Genomic DNA, 10,090 nt, shown 5'->3' on the forward strand with positions numbered 1-10,090 from the left:
CCAGACCCGAAACGTCAGCTTTCCTGCTCCTCTGATGCTGCCTGGCCTGCTGTGTTCATCCAGCTCTACACCTTGTTATCTCAGACTCCAGCATCGGCAGTTCCTACTATCTCTCACATTAAAATAATCTGCCTTAGTTTCGCCTGCTCACGTAGTCTGCCGACATCCCCTTGTAACCTTCTGCTCCTGTCCACACAAAGGTGCTACATCATTGCAAATTTGCATTCATTCTTATAAGCTACACTCATCAACATCCAATTTCAACACCAGCAGGATCAATGGAACTCATGGACAAGACTGGTTCAAGTAAGAAAAGTAAGCACAGATTTAGAGACACAGAATCATAGAACTGTACAGCATGGAAACAGACCTTTCAGTCCAACTCGTCCATGCTGACCAGAAAATCTAGTCCCATTTGCCAGCATTTGGCCCATATCCTCTAAACTCTTCCCATTCATTTACCCATCCAGATGCCTTTTCAATATTGCAATTGTACCAGCCTCCACCACTTCCTCTGGCAGCTCATTCCATACACGCACCACCCTGTGCGTTCATCCTAACTTGTTCAACATTCTTGATGAGTTAAGAGAGAGGGTTAATGAGGGTAATGTGGTAATGGGTGTTTGATAAAATGCCATCGAATAGGCTTGCCTGCAAAGATTAAGCCCATGGAATAGAAGGGACGATGGTTGCAGGGGTACAAAGTTGGCTGAGTGACAGTGAACAGAGAACGGTCCTGGAAAGGGAGAAAATGAGGAGAGGGAATTCCACAGAATAGCGCAGTCCTAAAACTGACAGCAAATTTTGTGCAATGCTCTCAAATTAGCTCAGTGAACAGAGAGCAAATGATGACGGATAATTGTTCTCCAGACTGGAGGAGGGTAACACAGGGGGTTCCCCAGGGCTCCGTACTCCACCTTGGTCCTCCTTCGATCTATCGCGGTTACACAGACATGGGCGTGCACAGTAGAATTTCAATTAAGCAGACAACTCAAAACCTGAAAGTGCTGTGATCAGTAAAGAAGCTAGTGAAGGATTTTGAGAGAACATAGAATGACAGACTCGTACTACAGAGAAATGTGAAGTGATACCTATTCTTTGGAAAAATATGACATGGCAACATAAAGTGGAGGATACAATTCTAAAGAACCCAGGGGTACGTGTGCACCAATTCTAAAAAGTGCCAGGGCAGGTTAAGAAAGCTTTTAAAAGGGCAGAGATAGTAAGAATTGCAGATGCTGGAGAATCCGAGACAACAAGGTGCAGAGCTGGATGAACACAGCAGGCCAAGCAGCATCATAGGAGCAGGAAGGCTGAAATTTCGGGCCTAGGCCCGAAACGTCAGCCTTCCTGCTCCTATGATGCTGCTTGGCCTGCTGTGTTCATCCAGCTCTGCACCTGTTGTCTCTTTTAAAAGGGCATTCAAGATGCTACGCTTTATAGAAAAACAGAGACAGTGTATACAAACTCAGGAAGGTGCATTGAATCTTGATATAACACTGGTTTAGCCTCAACTGGAGCATTGTATCCAATTCCAAGTGGTACACATGGAAAAAGATGTTAATGCCCTAAAGAGGAATGGAAAGGATTTACAAGGTCGATTCCAGGGATGTAGGACTTCAGATATTTTGCAGAAGCTCAGACTGTTCCCTTTGGAGAAGACTGAGAGGGAATTATGGTCATAGAGTCAAACAGGCACAAAAACAGGCTTTCAGTCCAACCCGTCCATGCTGACCATAATCCCAAACTAAACCATCCCACCTGCCTGCACTTGGCACATATCCCTCCAAATATTTCTTATTCAATGTCTTTTAAACATTATAAGTGTACCCGCATCCATCACTTCCTCTGGAAGTTCATTCTACAGACGAGCCACTCTCTGAGTGAAAAAGTTGCTCCTCATATCTTTTTAAAATCTTTCTCCTCTCACCTTAAAAATATGGCCTCTAGTCTTGAAATCTCTGAACCCATGGGTCTCTCTGTTCTACAACACTGCCAAGGCCCTACTTTTAAGTGTATAAGTCCTGCCCTTGTTTGTTTTACCAAAATGCAATGTCTCGTGTTTATTGAACAGAGGTCTTTCAAATTACAAGAAATCTAACCAGAGGAGGTAGAGAGAAGATATTTCTAATAGCCACTGTTTTAGGAACCACAGGGCCCAGATTAAAAGTGATTGGCTAAAGAACCAGAGAAGACAGGAGAAAAGCCTTACTTTTTAAAACAGAGTAGCTAGGAGCTGGAATGGACTGACCAGGAAGACAGTAGAAGCAGATTCAATTGGGCTTTCGGTAAGGAATTGAGGATTTTCATTTGAAAAAAGAAAGGACGCAGGGCTTTGGAGAAAGGTAAGGGGATGGTTGGAAATAATTAGACTGCTCTTGGACAGTGCTCAATGGCCAAACAGCCTCCTACTGAGCTCTACCCAATCTATATTGACTGCCTGGGAAACTTTCAAACTCACATTTTGATTGGTTTTAGTAGGGAAGGGAATTGTAATATTTTACTCTTGATTAACCAACGGAGAGTGTGAAAGAACCGTGAGGCTGCTAACATGTGTCAGATTCTGAAGATTCCCCGACCAAGTTACCCCACAGTTTGGATCAATATAGAGGCAACAAATGCTGCCCAGAAATGCAGGTTAGTGCAACAAAACAAGAACCCCTCACCTAGCAGAGGCTACTTCTTCTCTTCAACCACAACTTCACTGAAAAGCCTCTTCACTTCAAACCAAAGCTGCTGTTTAGAGCAGAGAGTGGGTTCCCAAGGAGCACTGCTTCACTTTGGAACCAGTTTGGTTCTCAACTCCACACTTGGACAAGTTCATACACAACGCAACAGCGCAATGGAAACCTTTGGTATTAAAGCTGGTGCCTGGCTGCTCCTCAACTGAGCTCTCCCCATTTCGGCTTGTAAAGTTTCTCAAAGTATTCCCAGAAGTTGAGAGAGAGAGAGATCACAGAAGACTTGTACGTTTGACCATGTCTAGAGCAGGACAGACTTGAACTAGGACTTCTGAGTCAGAGGGAGGGACATTATCCACTGCATCATAACAGCCCTAAGAACCCAACACTTTTCATTTTTATACAGGGGGAGGCAATGGCCTAGTGGTATTATTGCTGGACTGTTAATCCAAAGACCCAGGTAACATTCTGGGGACCCAGGTTCAAATCCCACCACGGCAGACAGTGGAATTTAAATTCAATAAAAATATCTGGAATTAAGAATCTAATGATGACCATTATCATAAAAACCTATCTGGTTCACTAATGCCCTTTAGGTAAGGAAGCTGCCATTCCTTACCTGGTCTGGCCAACATGTGACTCCAGACCCACAGCAATGTGGTTGACTCTGAACTGCCGTCTGGACAATTAGGGATGGGCAACAAATACTGGCCTAGCCAGCAACGCCCCCATCCTGTTAACGCATATAAAAAAACCCACCAGCAAATCACCCATTTGACTGTGTCAGCTAATAAATTATAAGCACTGCCTACTAGGGCTTTATAATGTGGATAAATGTGAAGGTATCCAGTTTAATAGCAAATGCAGAGAGACAGGTTATTATCTGAATGGCATAAGCTCAGACAGGAATGTGCAATGAGGTGTGAGTGTTCCTTCGACACCAGTCGCCGAAAGCATGCAGGTACAGCAGATAGTGGAGAAGCCAAGTAGTACATTGGCTTTCACAGCAAGAGGACTCCAATACAGGGGCAGGGATATCTTACTGCAATTGTACAGGACCTTGTTAAGGCCAAATCTGGAACGTCGAGTGAAGTTTTGGTCTCCTTGCTGTAGAGGAGTAAGGCAAAGCCTTGATTCCTGGGATGGCAGGACTGACGGAGGAAGAGAGGTTAAACTGGTTAGGACTATATTCACTGGAGTTCAGAAGAATGAAGGCGGAACTCATAGAAACCTATAAAATTCTAACAGGACTAGACAGGGGAAGATGACTGGGAAAGTCCAGAACCAGGGGTCACACGAGGTGGGCCATTTAAGACTGAGATAAGGAGAAATGTCTTCACACAGAGGGTGGGGAGTCTGTGGAATTTCCTGCCACAGAAGGCGGTAGAGGCCAAAACATTGAATGCTTTCAGTAAGGAGGTGGATATAGACTAAAGGGATCATAGGGGCATGGGGAGAAATTAGAAACAGGTTCCTGAGTTGGACAATTAGCTATGATCACCTCTTCTGTCAGGCAGCAGATACAAAAGCTTGAACACCAGCACCAACAGGTTGAAGAACAGCTTCTCCCTTGCTGTTATTAGACTGCTGAATGGACCTCTCTAACCTCAAATAATGTTGATCCAGCTTTGTGCACCTCCTGTCTAGTGTAGCCCTGTGTGCCTCGCTCTGTCTAAGCACCCTATGATCTGTATGTCCCTGTTTGTTATGACCTGCCTGTACTGCTTGCAAAACAAAGCTTTTCACTGTACTTAGGTACATGCGACTACAATAAAGTCAAATCAAATAATCATAAAGAATGGGGAGCAGGGTTGAAGGGCTGAATGGCCTACTCCTACTTCCTATGTTTCATCTGACAGTTTGTTTAAAGCCCTGCACACAGTCCTTGTCCACCTACTGGCCAGACACTGCACCCGGCTATTTCACGTGGAACACATCCCAATGGAATAGCTCACTATTCCCTCTGTACCAATGCTAGTGAGCCCTGAATCAAATGCCCTTCTTCCTACCCCAAACCTGACATAGCCCGCTCCTGAGCTGTAAGATTCTAATTTTAGAGACTGCTCGATTGCCTGCAGGTAATTCTTCCTGAAAGAATAAACGCACTTCTGCTGCATAGACAAAGTGAGAATCAATCATCACATTTATCCTGGAAATTAGTTATTGAAAGAGTGTTTTCTGTATTAAAAACACGTCAGTCTTCCTTTCAGGTAGGACTGACTTAGTTTTCATTCTCGGTTGATGAATGCCAACGTTATGATAAAGGAGATCAGACACAGTCAAATAGCATTCCATTAGTCTTACAGTGCGGAAAAACAAAATGTTTTTGCTTTGTGATTTGTGATTAAAATTTTACTTTGCCACAATGCATAAATTTAATGGTTTCTCAGCTCATGCCCAGCTCTATGAACAATTCCAAGCCCATCAGTGGGGGAGCTACAGCTTGTCCCTGGCACTGCCAACTCTCAGTCATCAGGTTCTGGGCTTGACCCCCTTCAGATGGACCAGCCAGAGGACCCAAACCCACCACTCAATGGAAACAGGAATGGTAGGAGTTTGAGGGAGATTGGGTTCCTCCTCTAAAGGAGTGCCTAGGGCTGCCAATTGTGGGGAACAGACAGACACTACATCCTGCACCATTGCTCACCAGGATGTCAGGGTCCCCAGGAAAGCAGAGTCCAAGATGGTGGCAGCTGACGAGGCAACGTCTAGGCTCCTCAGCCCAGAGCTCATCCATCAGTCAACTTTTTCTTTTTTCTTTTTCTTCCTGTCTCTGTTTGTTTTTCTAAGATTTTAAAAGAAAGGAAAACTTACCTTGGAGCAACCAATGGCCGGAGCGGCCTAAAGGCCCGGAGTGGAGCGGGGTGGAGGACCGGAGTGGAGCGGCCTAAAGGCCTGGAGCGGAGCAGGGTGGAGGCGCGGAGCGGGGCGGAGGCCCGAGGCAGCTGAGAGCCGGAGCTGAGTGGGGATAATTGTTGGAATGGGGTCTGGCGTGGCCGGTCAGACCACGTGTGGAAGCCCCCTGCGCTGATCTACTGCAATGTAATGTTTATCTGTAATCTTCTTACTTGACTGTAATGTTTATCCTTTACAACTTTATGTCTTATTTTCTAACTTATACTATGAATATTTGTAAGGTAATGTAACTTGTATTCTTCTTTACTTCTCGATTTTGTATCAAAGATTTGTACCTGGGTACTTTGTACCTGAGACTGTGCTGTGAGTTTACAAAACAGGGAGGACGGACAGGTCAAGGGGGCGGGATGAGGTTAGTAGGTAGGAGATGGGGGTGGGACTTGAGGTAGGAGGAGGGGATAGGTGGGAGGAAGGACAGGTTAGGGAGGCGGGGACGAGCTGGACTGTTTTTGGGATGCGGTAGGGGGAGGGGAGATTTTGAAGCTTGTGAAATCCACATTGATACCATTGGGCTGCAGGGTTCCCAAGCGGAATATGGGGTGCTGTTCCTGCAACCTTCGGGTGGCATCGTTGTTGCACTGCAGGAGGCCCAGGATGGACATGTCGTCTGAGGAATGGGAGGGGGAGTTGAAATGGTTCGCGACTGGGAGGTGCAGTTGTTTATTGCGAACCGAGCGTAGGTGTTCTGCAAAGCGGTCCCCCAGGAAGAGGTGACATTTTAGGTCAGACACACACACTCTCTCTCTCAAACACACGCACATGTGAATCTATTGGGTGAATTTGTATTTGCTGATACATTCTATTTTGTTCAAAAAGCACACAATTTATAGACAGTCAGTTAATGTGGTGTTTTATAAATTCCTACTTTAGAAATAAAACCAGTCTGAGTCCAAACCAAAACACAACCAGATTCTAAACAAGGCCTCACACCTAACATGCATTGTCTGACCTAAAATGTCACCTCTTCTTTACACTGATAAAACCTTTAGTTCTCTCAGGACAGTGACTTCAAAGGAATTTGGGGATTTACATATACATATTAATCAATTAAAACCTTCTAACTAATTAAAGATTTAACAGCATCTTAGGTTTGTTCAGTACATCCTCATCTGTGGTGTGACCCTTTGATCTTTTACTTATAAATTCTGTGTTCGATACCACCTCAATAACACCTGAAGAAGGAGTAAGACTCCGAAAGCTTGTGTTTTCAAATAAACCTGTTGGACTATAACCTTTTCTGAAGAAGGGTCTAGGCCCGAAACGTCAGCTTTCCTGCTCCTCTGATGCTGCTTGGCCTGCTGTGTTCATCCAGCTCTACACCTTGTTATCTCGGACTATAACCTGATGTCGTGTGATTTCTGATACTGTGCCAACGTGACAATTGCCTGTACAAATTTGTAGTCACAGAGTAGAGTCCAATAGACAACAGGCAATAAGCTGAGTCCAATAAAATGAGAGATGGTGCTCATGTCCCATACACCCTCCCCTCTTGATTAAACCTCAGCCCACTCCCTACCTCACATCTTTCAAAAACAACCAAAGACGTCTCTCTTAAAGTAAGTGAACCTTACAAAAGCTCCAATTAATTCGATCGAAAATACTGAAACAGAAATTGTTAAATCAAATTGGTTTCCGTCACTTGTTCACCCTCGAGACTCCAGATCAAAAAACAAACTCAACCTGCCCCCAATCAATAAAGACAAAGACTGATCTTCAGCAGAGTATGATTGATATTCTCGCCAGTACCTGAACAAAATCCTGTTGCCAGAATTAAATTGCCGCAGAGCAACGGAAAGTGACGCTATGATGAATGCTGTGTTTGAACGTTAATGTTTTGTTTTTCCGTGCAGTTAAGTTGGGAGTCACACAGCCTGGCCCGAAACTGCTGAGTGCTAACAACTCCCAAGTTGTCAATTAGTTGTGACATCACATTACAAACCTGCGCAGCAACACATACTGTACAAAGGCCACCAAATCAGCTCCTGTGCTGTTTATAAGCCTGCTCCCAACTGTGTTCCACAAATTACACCACCATTTGTTCAATGCATGGACCAGGGATAGGAAGAAAATGCTACTGACCCTTCGAGCACAGCCAGATGCCACTCAGCCCATCTGTCTATACTGACTCTTTGCTAAAATACTTCAAAACCAATCCCATTGGCCTGCTCTCTCCCTCCATCTCCAATACTTATTCAAGAGTTTCCTGTCCTTAATTTCAATAGCCTCACTCCTGTTTCCAAAGCCTCAATGACTTCACCCCTCCCCATTCTTTAATTCTCCAAGATCTCTGTGCTCCTCTTGTGCAGCTCCAATTGTAATCACTCCACCATTGGTGGCTATGCCTTCAGCTGCCTGGGCCCCAGGCTCTGGATTTCCCTCCTTAGATCTCTCCACCTCCCTATGTCTCTCTTCTATCCGTTAAGAGTTTCTTACAATCTAGTTTGTTAACCCCAAGCTTTTGGTCATTCATAGTTCATAGAATCCCTACAGTGTGGAAACAGGCCCTTCGGCCCAACAAGTCCACACTGATCATCACAGCATCCCACCCAGACCCATCCCCCTAATCTACACATCCCTGGACACTGGGCAATTTAGCATGGCCAATCCACCTAGCCTGCACATCTTTGGACTGTGGGAGGAAACCGGAGCACCCGGAGGAAACCCACGCTGACACAGGGAGAATGTGCAAACTCCACACAGACAGTCGCCCGTGGGTGGAATCGAATCCGGGACCCTGGTGCTGTGAGGCAGCAGTGCTAACCACTGAGCCACCGTATGTGTCTCAGTGTCAGACTCTGATGTGGTGAAGATTCTTGGGGCATTTCATTAAAGGCAGTATATAAATTTTTTTATTCACTTACAGAATGTGGGCATCACTGGCCAGGCCAGCAATCATTACCCAGAGGTCATTTAGGAGTCAACCACATTGCTGTGGGTCTGGAGTCACATGTAGGTCAGACCAGGTAAGGATGGCAGTTTCCTTCCCTAACGGACCACATGGGTTTTTCCGACAATTGACAATAGTCTCAGGGTCACCATTAGATACTTAATTCCAGATCCTTTATTGAATTTGCCATTTGCCATGGTGGGATTTGAACTCAGATCCCCAGAACATTAGAGACAACAAGGTGCAGAGCTGGATGAACACAGCAGGCCAAGCAGCATCATAGGAGCAGGAAGGCTGACGTTTCGGGCCTAGACCCTGAAGGGTTGTTGTCTCGGAATCTCCAACATCTGCAGTTCCTACTACCCCTCTCCCCAGAACATTAGCTGGGTCTCTGGATCTAATGATAATACCACTAGGCCATTGTCTCTGCTAAAGTGAGTATGAGTTGTCGTTGCTCCATTTAAAGCCCATCTCTTCGGCCAAACCTCTCTCAACTCTACTACAAATGACAGGCAGCAGTTAACACTGAAGGATCGTGTGGGACAGTCCAAAGTCCCAGGTCATAGCTGAGGTCTGTACTGGTTACTTTTAAACAGTCTTCATGACTGAAAATGTTATGGAGTTACTAATTCTTTCAAACGGAGGGGATGCCGGAACTGAATGTATAAACACGGAATAGGCCATTCAGCCCCTTGAGGCCAGTCTTTCATTCAATAAAACCCTGGCCTAGAGATAAAGAGAAGGTGGCAGCAGTGGAGAAGGGAGCAAGAGTTGGGAGGGGGAGGAAGAGAGAGCGAGAGAGAGAGATGGAGGAATGAAGAAATAGAGAGAAAAAGAAAGGCAGAAAGAGATGGGTAACAATAAAGAAAGGGGAGAAAGAGAATGATAATGAGAAAGAATCGCACACATATCCTTAGATGCAGAAGGAGGCCATTTGATCCATCCAGGCTTCACCAGCCCTTCATACGAGCATCGGTACCTAGTGTCAAACTCCCGCCTTCCCTCTTTGGGGAAAGGTGAAAGGGAGACTGAGGAAGGGCAGGAGAAAGTACACGTAAAAGAGAGAGAAATACAAATAGGTGGAGCGGAGGGAGAGGGAAGTGGGGAGTTGTGGGGGGGAAGCCTGTTGCGGTCTCACAGTTTGGTGAGATTTGTTCCTGCATCCAGTCACAGACAGGGAGTGTTGTGACAAGCTGAGATTGATTTACTGAACATTCCTGAGGCCAAACCAACGCAAGCTGATGGGTTTCTTTAAAATTATTAGTTGACCGACAGTGCCCCCCGGTGTCAGGATTCACAGCATCACCACAAGGACCAGGCCTCTCCAGCCCATTCATTGATAGCTAATCTGACAAATAGGCTGATCAGTGACAATTTAACAAAAGGCGAGTTTATTTTGATTTACGTACCGTTGGTACTCCCTGCAGCTGACATTCTGGGGCTGTTTCAGTGTGTGTGGGGGGGGGGGGGGGGGGGGGGTGGTGCTGGGCAATGGGAATGTGGGAATTTAGTGATTATGAAGGGGCGGGAGGAGCCCAGAAATTCATGATTCGCCCGCAACAGTCTTTCCTCATTGTCACAGAAACATACAGGAGCTAGATTAGGC

The sequence above is a fragment of the Rhincodon typus genome, chromosome 20 (genome assembly GCF_021869965.1).
Source record: "Rhincodon typus isolate 14 chromosome 20, sRhiTyp1.1, whole genome shotgun sequence".
NCBI classification, from domain to species: domain Eukaryota; kingdom Metazoa; phylum Chordata; class Chondrichthyes; order Orectolobiformes; family Rhincodontidae; genus Rhincodon; species Rhincodon typus.